Raw genomic sequence first — 12839 nt, 5'->3', positions numbered from 1 at the left:
GTTTTTTGTCTTGATTGTTTGTTTGGTGTGTGCGTACGTGCCTCTGTGTGTGTGTGTGTGAGAGAGTGTGTGTGTGTGTGTGTGTGCGTGTGTGTGTGTGTGTAGAAGGGGAGCCTGGAAGAGTTGGTCCTACTGTAGAAGGGAAGTCTGGAGGACTTGGTCCTGCTGTAGAAGGGGAGCCTGGGGGATTTGGTCCTGCTGTTGTTGATCTGCATTCATCTTCCAAGACGCCAGCCTTGGAAACCTCGGGTTCTAGAATGCAGAGAGCCTGGATGCTGGGTTGGTGCCTGCTCCGCAGTACTTCCAACTTGAATGCGACCCTCTCCTGAAGTTCTGTTCCTCTCCTGAGGGTTCCCTTCCTTGAGCCTCCTGAGCAGAGCAGATTTTAAGCTTCTCCCGGAAAGTGGGGGATTTCGGGCAGTCCTGGCTGTGAGTGTTTTGGAGATGTTCCTAATGACAAAGGAAAAGCATGCAGAGATGAGGAGCCTGGATCGGGAGGCTGGAACCGGCCCCTTCCTCTTTGATCTTTCCAGCAGCTCTAAAAATAGAGCAGGGCTGTTGTCCATCGTAATGGGAACCGGCTGATGCATCTTAAAACTACATGGTATCTCAGTTTTTAATAGGCTCTGAGTTATTCTCGCATGTGTACTGTACGTGACAGCTGATTCCCTTTTGAATGTCTCTTTAAGTCAGTGGTTCTCGGCCTTCCTAATGCTGTTCTTTTAACACAGTTCCTCATGCTGTGGTGACCCCAACCATAAGATTATTTTTGTTGCTACTTCATAACTGTCATTCTGCTACTGTTAGGAATCATAATGTAAATATCTGATATGCAGGATATCTGATATGTGACCTCTGTGAAAGGGTCGTCTAGACCCCAAAGTCATGACTCACAGGTTGAGAACTTCTGCCTTAAGCCTGGTCCTTTTGGACTCCTACTCGGGGTGCTATGTAGAATAGCTTTTGGGGGTTACTCATCCCAAGCTGACATTTCTCAGTTAAATATCTGGGATTTCCCAGCTGTGCCTCCTACATGGGCAGTACTGAGGAAATTGAGTTCTAGGAAAAGTCTACTTAGAATTGAAAAGCTTCTGTTGAAAACTTCACGCAGCTAAGTCTTCTGAGAAGCCAAGCCCTGACCCGTTGGTCTAACAGGAATTTGGGATCGATAAACCACAGTGATGAATTTGGTTAAATCTAGGCAGTCCCAAGTGGAGAGTGGTTTGTTTTCCTTTCTGTTCTGAGTGTAAACTAAGCCTGCTTTATTGTTGGGCGTCTCGAGTGTCCGGTTGAGATTTAAAACTTAGAATTTGTGGGTAAATGGCCTCTAAGCTCATTCCTCTTGTTGTGTCTCAAAGTATCCTGTGTCCTCTTTGGCGGGACCCTGAGGGTGGCCATGTGCACATCTATCTGCAGAGACGTGGGTTTCAGGGTTGTATACTCCTTAATGGAAACGACTTTGTCTCTGTCTGTCTGTCGGTCTTTTCTTTGTACAACTGAACTAATTGGTCTCCAAATAACTTGGCAAGATTATTTTCAAACTGAAACTCTTTGGTGCCAGGAGCTTCCTGTGGCTTTCTGCAGGTCTAGCTCATCAATGAGACCAAGATAATGGGTTCTAGAAAGAAATGTGAGCTCCTGCTTTCTTGCTCTGTTTCTAATTAAACTGCCCCATAAGATACTGTCTATAAAGAGCCCCAAACATACCTCAGACTGCCTGCCTCTCCTTATTCTTGAGAGAATAGCTTTTTTGTTTTACGTCCTCCCTCCTTGTAAGCATCAGATTAAACACAGGTATGGTGTCTTTGTTACCAGAGTTATTTCCTGTCGGTGGCTGTTCAGCGAGTCCTGCATTACACAAACTTGCCAGGCCAGTTAATACAAACTGACGTGGATTTTCACAGCTGCACCGTTCCCATGGCGATCACTTTTCATGTGGTCTGGGTGTTGGATTTCCTTTGTGCCGAGAAGGTTGCACCTCCTTCCAGGAGAAGCCCCTCGTTTACTTTCTTGGCCCCCTTCCCTGTCATTCGCCATCATCTGCAGACCAAGCGTTGATACTTCAAAATGACAATTCCAATTACGCCTTGTTGCCGTATGAGAATGTTTTCTTAGCGCTTACTCAGCATGATGTTTTTTATACTGAGTCATGTCTGAATTGCTGCTGTTTGAATCAAAACTCTTTGGAACTGAAAATGAGTTCTAGAAGTTTCTCCTTTGATATTTGCGAAGTCAGTTTTTTCTTCATTCTCGATAATTTCATACACACATACAATGACACATGATCCTACCTACCTCTATTTCTCCCCCTTTAAGGCCCCTCAAAACAACCCCCGCCCGACTTTATCCCCAACACTTAATAACCTACTCAGTTCCATTAGCACTCTCCACATGTGCATGGCTGTGGAGCCATCCTCTGGAGCTAGGGAAACTATTGGTGGCCACACATTCCAAAAAGAATGATCCTTCCTCCCTCAGCTGCTACCAAACACTAGTAGCTCCCCAGTAAGGAATGGGGGGGGGGGCTGGAGCACAGCTCGCCCATCTGTGCTGGAATTTTGACTAGATTTGGCTTACCCAGGACTCATGCAGGTAACCATAGCCTCTGTGCCTTCATGAATGTGATCACCATGGCAGTCCAGAACTTCACTTGCCATGGCTCTCGTCATCCTCCAGCTCTCACGTCCTCTCTGCCCCCTTCCCTGTGGTCTTCCCCAGCTGTGGTGGTAGTGGTAGTGGTGGTGTATAGAAGGGTGTCCCACTGAGGATTGAGCCTCTGCCTCTTGCTCCCGTGAGGTGATGTTTTCCTTGGATGCTTTCCCCAAGAAGAAAGTCTTCCTCTATTCTTGTCTTGACTTAGCTTCAAATACAGTAAGGTATTTGGGGACGCAGGATACAGTCTGTGGGGTAGGAACTTCCTGTTACTAGACAGCGATACTGACAGTGTAGATGTCATTGTGCTGCCAGAGTCAAAGAAGGACATGGGCCTCGCTTCTGTGTCTAGGCTGGTAACGTCCTTGTCCCTCTCAGCCTGGGACAGCAGGGTGCGCTCTTCCGCTCACACGTTTGCAGGGAGGTGTGGGTGCCGAGGGTTGTCTCCTTGTTTTCATTTGCTTTGTTTCATCATCTCGCAGAACTTCCTGAAGTGGTGGCATCTACCACCAGGACTTTGAGGCCTTTTTCACATGTGTTCAAACTGCTTTTCAGTTCTAGAATGTTGGTGAACTTCTGTCAGGCCAACAAGTTTGATTGTGAACCAGGAATCCTGAAAAGCTGTCCTAGGATGCATTGAGGCAATTTATTAGCAGCAGCCTTTCTCTTCATTTCTTTCTCGCTTTTATTTCCAATTAGAACTAACTTTTTTCAGTAACTCTGCATTTTGGTACAATTTTTAAAACATTTATTATTTTAATTATATGTGTGGCAGTGGCAGAATGGAGAGCCTGCCGGGAGTATCAGATCCCTGGAACTGCAGTTACAGGCTCTTGTGAGCAGCCTGATGTGTGCTGGAAACTGATCACTGTGAGATCAGATCAGCTTTTTAACCACTGAGCATCGCTAGTCCTTCTGATACACCTTCATACTCACAGAGAATGGGACAGGAGAGATGGCTCAGCAGTTAAGAATGGTGACTGCGCTTGCAAGGACCTGTGTTCAATTCCCAGCACCCACATGTGGCTCATAACCATCCCTAAGTCCAGTTCCAGAGGATCCAACTCTCTCTTCTGGCTTCTTCAGACACGAGACATGGTATACATGCATTCAAGCAAAGTACTCATATGCATAAAGTAAAGTAAATAAATCTTTTAAAAAGAAAGAACATACAAACTTACAGAAAACTGCGGAGTAAGCTCCTGTGTGCCCTTTACCAGAGTTTCCGTGGTTTCCACCGTCCTCCCCTCTGCTACCCCTCTTCCTCAGCTCTGCCCCTTCTGGTTTCTTTCTCGAATTTTCCAGAGTCAACAGGTTCCTTCTCAACCAAACATCTCCCTGTGAATTCTCTAAGAACAAAGACCCTCTCTCACTACATAGCACACAGGAGATGGATATTGTTGAGTGTTAGCAGCCCCTGAACCTGAGCCACAGGCTGGATTTCAGATGTCATCATCTGTGCTGTAATATTCTTAATGGATTTTCCACCTTCCCCTTCTCCCGGATGAAGACCCACTTCAGGCTCAGACCCGACCTTTGTGTAGTTGTACCGATCTTTTGACCTCCCTCAGCCTAGAGGCCTGTGCTCTCTCCTTTCCCTGGCTGTGCCCTGTTGTGGCGTTGTCCATTATATTTGTAGAATCTCCCTTAGTGTGGATCTGTGTAATGTTTGTCTCTGAGGAGATTCAGGTTATAAATTTAACAGGTATACCAAGGAAGTAATGTGGCCTATGTCTGGAGGCACATGACATGTTTTATCTCCATCGGTGGTGTTAATTTCTTCTTTCTGTGAGTAGTTCCCTTTTCCAACAGGGAGAAACCTGGTTCCCCTCATCCTGAGAAAATAGACTTACCTGCTCTCATCTGGAATACACAGAAGTTGCAAAACTGCTAGCCCCTGCTACTTCAGAAAGTGGTGCTGGGGAGATGACTCAATCAGTTAAATAAGTAAATAAATAAAAATCATTGTTCGCTGTGCAAGCATGGAGGCCTGAGTTGGGATCTCCAGCATCCACACAAAGACCAAGTGTGGAGACATGCATCTGGGACCACAGTGCCAAGGGAGAGCAGGGCAAGGACAGCTTCCAATGAAAGATCCTGTCCCAAAGGTGGAGTGTGATAGAGGAAGATAACTCAGTGTTGACCTCTAGCCACACTATGTGTACCCAAGACCCAAGATCCATATGTACACATACACACACACACATATGCATGCGTGCACATACACATATGCATGCGTGTGCACGCGTGCGCACACACACACACAGACACACACACGTGTGCACACTAAACACATTCCAAAGGAAAATGAATATAGTCAGTAGAGCTCAATCCTTATCTTTTTCTTGTCTGCTTCCTAGAATGGCATGCTCTCACCCTAAAGCAGTTCTGTGACATTGACTAGATAGGATGTAGGGACCTCCATCACTCTAGAACTTTGTTAGTCTCTTCCACAAGAGAAGAAAGTTATTTTTCCTTAAGGACATTTCTAGTATTTCCATAGCAGTTGCTTTGTTTCTGGAACTCAGAAGTTGGTCTGGGTTCTGAGAATTGCAGAGTGAGGTGCAGGGCTGTTTCTGAGGGGGCAGAATTCCTGGGCTTGCTTACCTGAGGGGCAGCGTGCAGAAGTAAGCTTGCTCTTACTGCATGGTTCTGTCCCCCACAGCACCTGTGCCATGACAGAAATACCTCCTGGGAAGAAGCAGGCCTCAAGTTTGTCTTTCATACCATCTGAGGCCTGCGTCCTGCACAGATGTAGATGTGCCCAGAAACGTACTGTTGAGTGTTGGGGAGCATTATTTTCAGGTGTGTGACTTTTGTCTACGCTGTATTTGTTTAACTCTGAAGCTGTGTTGCTGTACCTGTCTAAAACACCTGACGGTCCTAATAAAGAGATGAATGGCCAATAGCAAGGCAGGAGCAAGGATAGGCAGGGCTGGCAGGCAGAGAGTATAAATAGAAGGAGAAATGAGGAAAAAGAGGAGCAAGAGAACAAGGAGAGGAAGACACCGGGGGCCAGCCACCAAGCTACCCAGTCAGTCATGGAGTAAGAAGGAAAGAAAGGTATACTGAAATAGAGAAAATTAAAAGCCAGCCCAGAGGCAAAAGGCAGTCGGGATAATATAAGTGAAGAAAAGCTTTGTTAGGAACAAGCCAAGCTAAGGCCAGGCATTCATAACTAAGAATAAGCCTTTGTATGTGATTTATTTGGGAGCTGGGTGGCGGCCCCCTCCCCCAAAAAAAAGCCAAAAGAGTAAAACCTGACACAGCGGTTGAGGTTATACTTGGTGCTAAGCAAGGCTAATGATACCCTCAGTCTGGTGGGGAGCCTGTGGAGTGGCCCCTGCTGATGATGTGTGAGGCAACTTCTGCAGTGTTGGGATGAGTGTCTTGGGCAGGAGGGAAAGGCAGTATTGGTGACAGCCACCAGTTGGAACAAAACCACTCTGTTGAAACTTGCTTTTAGGAGCTCTGTCCAAGCAATCTCTCGCCTGAGAGTTCTGTGCACACAACCTTAGAAGTTGGAAAAATAAAGCTTAGACTTTGAGGACAGGGTCAGAGTCTCAGAGCCCAACAGTAGGCAGTCACTACTCAGTTGGTTTGAGTTCATGCTGTGTGCCCGAGACACAAGCCATTGATATCAGTTACCTTTGAGAGGTTCTCAGAGGCCTGTGCATATAATGCGTGGTGCTATTACGAGCCTTTGAGAGGAAGTGAAGTCACTGGGGATGTATCTTGAATGGGATATTGGACCCTTCTTTCTTTCCTTTCTGCTTTTAGCAGTGAGGTAAGCATCTTTCTACCATGGACTCCTCTCATGGTGTACCCACCTGACCTCATCCCCAGAAACAGTGGGTCAACTGACCATGAATTGAATCTTCTAAAACCATGAACCACAGCAAACCCTTACTTTTTAAAATGGACTGTCGCAAGTATTGTATTATAGTAATTGGAAGGTGACCATCACAATGATCAGAGGAAACATTGTGCTAGCTTTAATCCTGGTGCTCTGGAGGCAGAGGCAGGAAGCTCTCTGAGGTCAGAGACATAGTGAGTCCTCAGACAGTTCGGGCTACACAGAGACCCTGTCTCCAAAGCGGGGACAGACATGATCCTCAAGAAATGTGATGTGCTAGTACCGGAGAGATGCTCAGCAGTTAAAAGCACTTGCTGCTCTTCCAAAAGACCTGAGTTTGTTCCCAACACTCAACAGCTGGTAACTACAGCTCCAGGGGATCAAGCACCCCCTTCTGGGCTCCGTGGGCACCTGTGCTCATGTGCACATACCCCCCCACACATACAGAATTAAAAATGAAATAATCTAAAGAAAAGAGAAAGAAGTGAGATGAACAGAGTGACACAGACCTGTCAGACAAAACTGCTGCTGCCCTGTGCCCTGCTCAGCCTTCTGGTGCCTCCCCTTAGCTTTACAATCCAGTTGTTGTGTAAATGAGGCTACCCAGAGCCACTTCTGAGCTGAGAAGACAGATTTAAAGGACGTTCTGTCTTTTTTAAAAGATAGACAACTCATGAGAGAGCAAATGAGAGCAATTCCAGGCAAGAACAGGAAAACACTGCACTCAGGTTGTTAGGTGCCCAGTGGGGATTTAACAAGAGTAGCCATTTGCCTACATGAGCAGAATTTCCCAAGGTGGAGTGTGTTCGTCTTTGTTTTGAGTCTTAAAATTGCGTCCATAACTCTCTCACCTCAGCCTAGAGCTTAGGGGCTTTCATAGCCTATGGCATGAAGCAGCCACAGTAGGGGGATTCCCAAGGTCCTGGCTGTGTTCACTCCCTCGCCTGCAAGTGACCCCAAGGTAGGTGCTTCTGCCTTTGCCTGCCCCCGTGTCTTCCTTTGTCCAGTGAGTCAGCTAGATGAGATAAGTGCTGGCTCTCTCCTCGCTCTTCGAGTTATTCTCTTCTGCACTTTATATTGCTATTCTCAGACTTTGTTTCGCCGGCAGTTTTTTGTGTGTGTCCTGTGCTGGAGGCGGAAGCCTGAGCTTCTGGCTTGCTTGGCAGCCACTCCATCACCAAACCACATCCCAGCCCAGCAATCTGCTTTAGTTGCAGAAGAGTATGAAAATATATTTAAGGAGAAGGGCCTCGGTCGTTAGCTGCCATTGCGAACTGTGGGTTGTGCCCTTGATTTTTCAGAGAAGGTGTATGCACACAGTGACGTGTAGATAATCTGATTCCTGCCATGAGTTTGAAATGATCTTCAGGTAGAAGGATTAGAGCGCTCTGTCAAGCATCCTCCCCACTTCTCAGCTCTCTACAAGGACTGGCTAGCACCCAGTCGGAAGAGCTCCCCAGGACTTCTGCCAGGAGTTTCTGCATACGACTTCTCAGTGGCAAATATTACTCAAAATGGAGCTGCAGCCAGGGTTTTCTTCCCCTTTCCAAAAGGGACATAAATCTCTTGTTGGGAAAATGATGAGTAACCCCCACCCTGGTCCCTCTTTTCCTATCTTACTTACCCAGCAAGGCCTCAAGCTTTCTATTTGAACGGGTGATAGGATCCATATGTGTGGTTGTGTGGTATCCCACATCTCATCCTTAGCAACTCGTGTTTCTCCGAGCTCTAGAGCTGTTGGGCTCCCAAAAGGAGCTGGGATGTCCCGCCAGAGCCAGGGAGCAGGGCTCAGCTAGGAGTCCTAACCTCACAGCTCTTGGCTCTCCCTCCACCTCGGAAAATCTCAGATGTTTCTCCCTTTGCTTCAGTTTCCTCATCCACAGAGTGAGGAAAATATTTTCTGTTTCCCAGGGAAATTGCAATGACTGACGCATATCCAGTTTCCCGGGCCGGGCACCAGGGCCTTTGCCCACTCCTGGGACTGGTGTTGACACCAGACCAGAAAGAAAACAAAGACCACTGTGGTGGCCCCAAGTATCCCTGCGGTGCCTCAAGCTGCAGTGTTTCTCCACAGATGGATACAAGGACAGAGTCCAGATCTAGAAATCAAGGCTCAATGTTGGAGGAGGCCACTAGTTTGTTTCCCAACCACCCTGACTCAAAATAATCACACAGAAACTATATTATTTGCAATACTGTTTGGTCAATAGCTTAAGCATATTTTTAGCTAGCTCTTATATCTTAAACTAACCATCTTCGTTAATCTGTGTATCACCACATGGCTGTGGCTTACTGAGTAAAGTTTCGTCTGGCATCTGTCTATGGTGGGGCTACATGGCTTCTCCTGACTCTGCCTACTTTCTCCCTATATATCTCTTCCAGCCTGGCTATATTCTGTTAAGTCATTGGCTGAAAGCAGCTACTTTATTAACCAATAAAAGCAACACATATACAGAAGGACTTCCCACACCAGCTCAAGGCTGCCCTGGGTTTTAAAAACTGCAGAAAGCTTGCCCTCATGCCCATCACAGCCCACTGAGAATATGCTCCTCACAATTTCAGAGGACTCGGCCTTGCCCCTCCCTGTTGTCATCCTGCTTCCTGTCACCTGTAGTCACCGAGCACACTTTCCCTTCAGGCTTCCTCCTGTCTCCTATGAAGACTGAGAACTACAGGGCTGTGACATTTTTCAGTGGTTCCACTGATTGTTAGGCCTGCTTGTCTTCAGGACATTGATGCACTAGGCTATTTTAGTTTGGAAATAACTCTGTTCACTCAGCCTCCGTCCCACAACTATCTCTTGGCTCTTACATTTTTGGGTCATGGACAGTGTTCACATTGACGAACGCAGTCAACCTGTTTGTACACCCACCGTAGCTTTGCAGAGTGTTTAGGTGGTTTCCTGACGTCATCCTGATAGGACAACTGGCCCTCTGAGGCTTGTTATAGTAGCTTGTCCAAGTTCTGGAAGAGCAACTGGGAGGCAGTCCTGGACCAGCCCAGTCCCACCATGACCATTAAGGCTTTGGAAAGTTACCAGCTTTCTCTGGAGACTCGTTGTCTTTAACCCAGGAAACTGTATGAAGAACTGATCTGCCACTGGGTGTGTCCTGTACCCAGCTGCAGCCAACTGGGGCACAGAAGACACTAACACTACTCAGAGTTCTGTGGGTCAGTTCTCCCCTTGAGGGCCCAGAGCCTGGCAATCTCTCTTCGTGTTCCTCATTCCCTTTGTTATTTATGTGATGCAGTGTACTGAAGGGCCAGGTAGGAGCTTCAATCTCATCACTGACGTGAGGGACGTATACACTTAGACGGGGAAGCTTTTAAGTATATACTTGTTTATGCCTGTATAAGCTATATAATGTTTGTATGTACGTGTATAAAGATTTAGTTATTTTCATGTGCCTGTTCCTGTGTGAGGTTATATGTACAATATGCACACAGGAGCCCTTGGAGGCCAGAATAGGGTATCAGATCATTTGGAGTTATAGGCAGTTATGAACCTCCATATTGGTTTTGTAAATTGAACCCAGCTCCTCTGAAAGAGCAGTAGATGCTCTTAACTGCTGAACCTTCTCTCTAGCCCTTATTTATTATGTTTATGTATATGTGTACACCTGCCTGAGTTCATGTGCACCATATGTGTGCAGGAGCCAGCAGAGGCCAGAAGAGGGCATTAGATCCCCTGGAGCTGGAGTTAGAGGTGGTTGTGATGCATCTTGTAGGTGCTGGGAACAAAATACAAGTCTCTAGAAGAGCAGTAAGTGTCCTCAGTCACTGAGCCATATCTCCAGCCCCAGTATAACTATTTAAATGGAGTATTTGTAATGTCTGAAGATAATTTACATGAACTTATTTTACTGACTATTGAAACAATTCAGTTAAATAATTTTATGAAGCTGGAAGTAATGAATTACTCAAATTATCCCAGCACTCAAGAGACTGAGGTAGGAGTTTGAGGCCAGCCTAAGTGTGCTTCAGAGAGAGACCTCATTTCAAAACACTAAAATCATAATAATAGCTAATAATTTATGGAATATTTTTGGATGATAGCATAGTGTGTTTCTGCTGATTTCCCCCTGGACCTGACAGTAAAGCTAGATGGTGTCACCTCCTATGCATGCAGCCCTTCAGTCGTCTTTAGCCAGCAACTGAACATCGGCTGCAGGGGATGCCTATGTCCTGGCAGATGGTAAGAAACAGCGAGTGTGTTGTGAATGGTGAGAACAAGCAATAGCTCATGGATACATTTATGAACAGTACAACGTGGGAATCAAAGAAGGCAGGCCGCCATCCCAGGGCGTCTGTCTAGTGGGATGCACCCCCAGGCGTGACAGCACAGTGCCCTTTGCTGGCTGGTGTGCAGGTAGGGATGTGGCCTTTCAGCATTTTATTTGTCCACGATTCTGCTCAGCATTTACGTTCCCACCTGCTGTAGTGACACCACTGGTGACCTGTTCCTGTCTTGGAAGATCATGTCCAGAGTTTGCCTTTGGGAGTTACTGACGTTGGCTTAACATTGGATTCAAGGGCAGTTCCAGCAGTGAATTCTCTGAGGGCGTTGCTGGCTGCCCTGCAGAGTTCTGAAATGCCCTCTCTTTACGCTACCCTGGTGTTTTTTTCTTTTCCAAGGAATGCTCCTTTTCATTGCATTTGCTTGCTTGCTTGGCTTGTGTGTGGACACATGAGTGGAGGTCGAGATCTTGCGACAGCTGATGCTCCTTTCACCATGTGGATCCCAGGGATTGAACTCAGGTCAGTCAGGCTTGTCAGCAGGTGCTGTCACCTGCTGAGCCGTCTTGCAGCCCCCTTTGGTGTCTCTGAAAATGTTTAGCAATGTAGAGTTTTTGCCCCAGGAGAGGCAAAGGAACTGACTGATGTTCTGTTCCCAAAGTCAATGTCCTCATGACTTGTTCATGTTAGGTGATGACAGCCACACATCCAGAGAGTCTGGCCTTCCTTGCTTTAAGTAATGCTCTTATCTTTGTGTTTTATCATAAAGAACAGAAGCCCCCAGGTTCCCCTTCCCAGACTACCAGAGGACTAGTTAAAGCGCACATGCAGCAATGCATCTTGAATTCCTCCTACTAGACTTGGGAAATCTCTCCATGTGGCCCTTAGAGCAGCAGGTATGCTAACTGTGATCGTCCAGTGGGGTGTGAGCCTGAGGAGCACTCAGTGTCCCGACGCCCAGGTGCCATCTCTGCACTCACCATTTGGGAGGATGTGGCCAGGCTTGCTCCCTGCGGTCAGATTTGCCCATTATCCCTCTGCCACACAACTGTAGCGTCTACACAGTTAACTGTAGACTTGCAGAGGCATCTAGGTATTTTTTAGGACTTTGGTGGAATTCTGGTTTGGTGTAATTTGTAGGAGCAAGGGATATGCCTGGGCTTCTCCTGGTCCTTCCTTTTTACATCAGCTCTTTCTTGGAAGGCCTTGGAGGAAAGGGACAATAGAAGTGGAGTCTGAGGGCAGTGCCACATTCTGCAGTCCAGCTCTCATACATCCCAAACATGGATCTGGAGCACAGCATTGCTGCCTCTTAAGAAACAGTGTTTAGTCTTTACTCTGTAAAACTGCAGCTATCCCCATATGCTGACTTTAATCATTAGCTTAATTTGATCTGGCTGACACAGGGGCCCAGTTTAAATCATAATGTGAGCAATTTTTTAAAAAAATAAATAAATGAGGTGCCAAAGAGAGGGCTGGAAAGCACCCAGGTGAAAAGCAATTGCTACTGGCGCGGTGGTGGCGCACACCTTTAATCCCAGCACTTGGGAGGAAGAGGCAGACAGATCTCTGAGTTCGAGACCAGTCTGGTCCACAGAGTGAGTTCCAAGACAACCAGAGCTACACAGAGAAATCCTGTGTAGAAAAGACACACACAAAAAAATTAATTATTTAAAAAATAAAAATTATTTGCAGAATGCAAGCATGAGGACCCAACTGAGAATCCTCAGAGGTCACATAAAAACGCCAAGGACATAATGTGACTGTCCCTGATCATAGGCAGCACTCCTGTGGGGACATAGGACGCAGACACAGAATCTCTGGAAGCTTGAAAGGCCACTGGCCATGTAGCAGAAGGTACAAGACTAATACCTGAGGTTGTCTTCTGAGCGCCACATGTGTCTGCAGTAACAGAGATGCACCCACATCCCACACACAATGCATACACATACAAATAAACAAGTAAATGATTGGTGATCTAGCGCAGAAGCAGACTGTTTGCCTTGCATGCATTTACAGTCTGGGTTTGATTCCCAGTATCACATAATCAGGTGTAAAAATTAAAAAATGAAGAAGAATACTTGTGTAAAGTAGT

The 12839-nt window shown here is 46.6% G+C and overlaps 1 protein-coding gene across 7 annotated transcripts in view; it reads left to right on the top strand.

Annotated features, from left to right (window-relative positions):
• Atg7 (autophagy related 7) overlaps positions 1-12839 on the top strand; it is a 222967-nt gene that overhangs the window by 86891 nt on the left and 123237 nt on the right. The window lies entirely within an intron of this gene.

The sequence above is a fragment of the Myodes glareolus genome, chromosome 3 (genome assembly GCF_982192425.1).
Source record: "Myodes glareolus chromosome 3, mMyoGla1.1, whole genome shotgun sequence".
In the NCBI taxonomy this organism is placed as follows: Eukaryota; Metazoa; Chordata; class Mammalia; order Rodentia; family Cricetidae; genus Myodes; species Myodes glareolus.
Note: the sequence above shows the minus strand (reverse complement) of the source record. Positions and strands in the feature narration are given on the sequence as shown.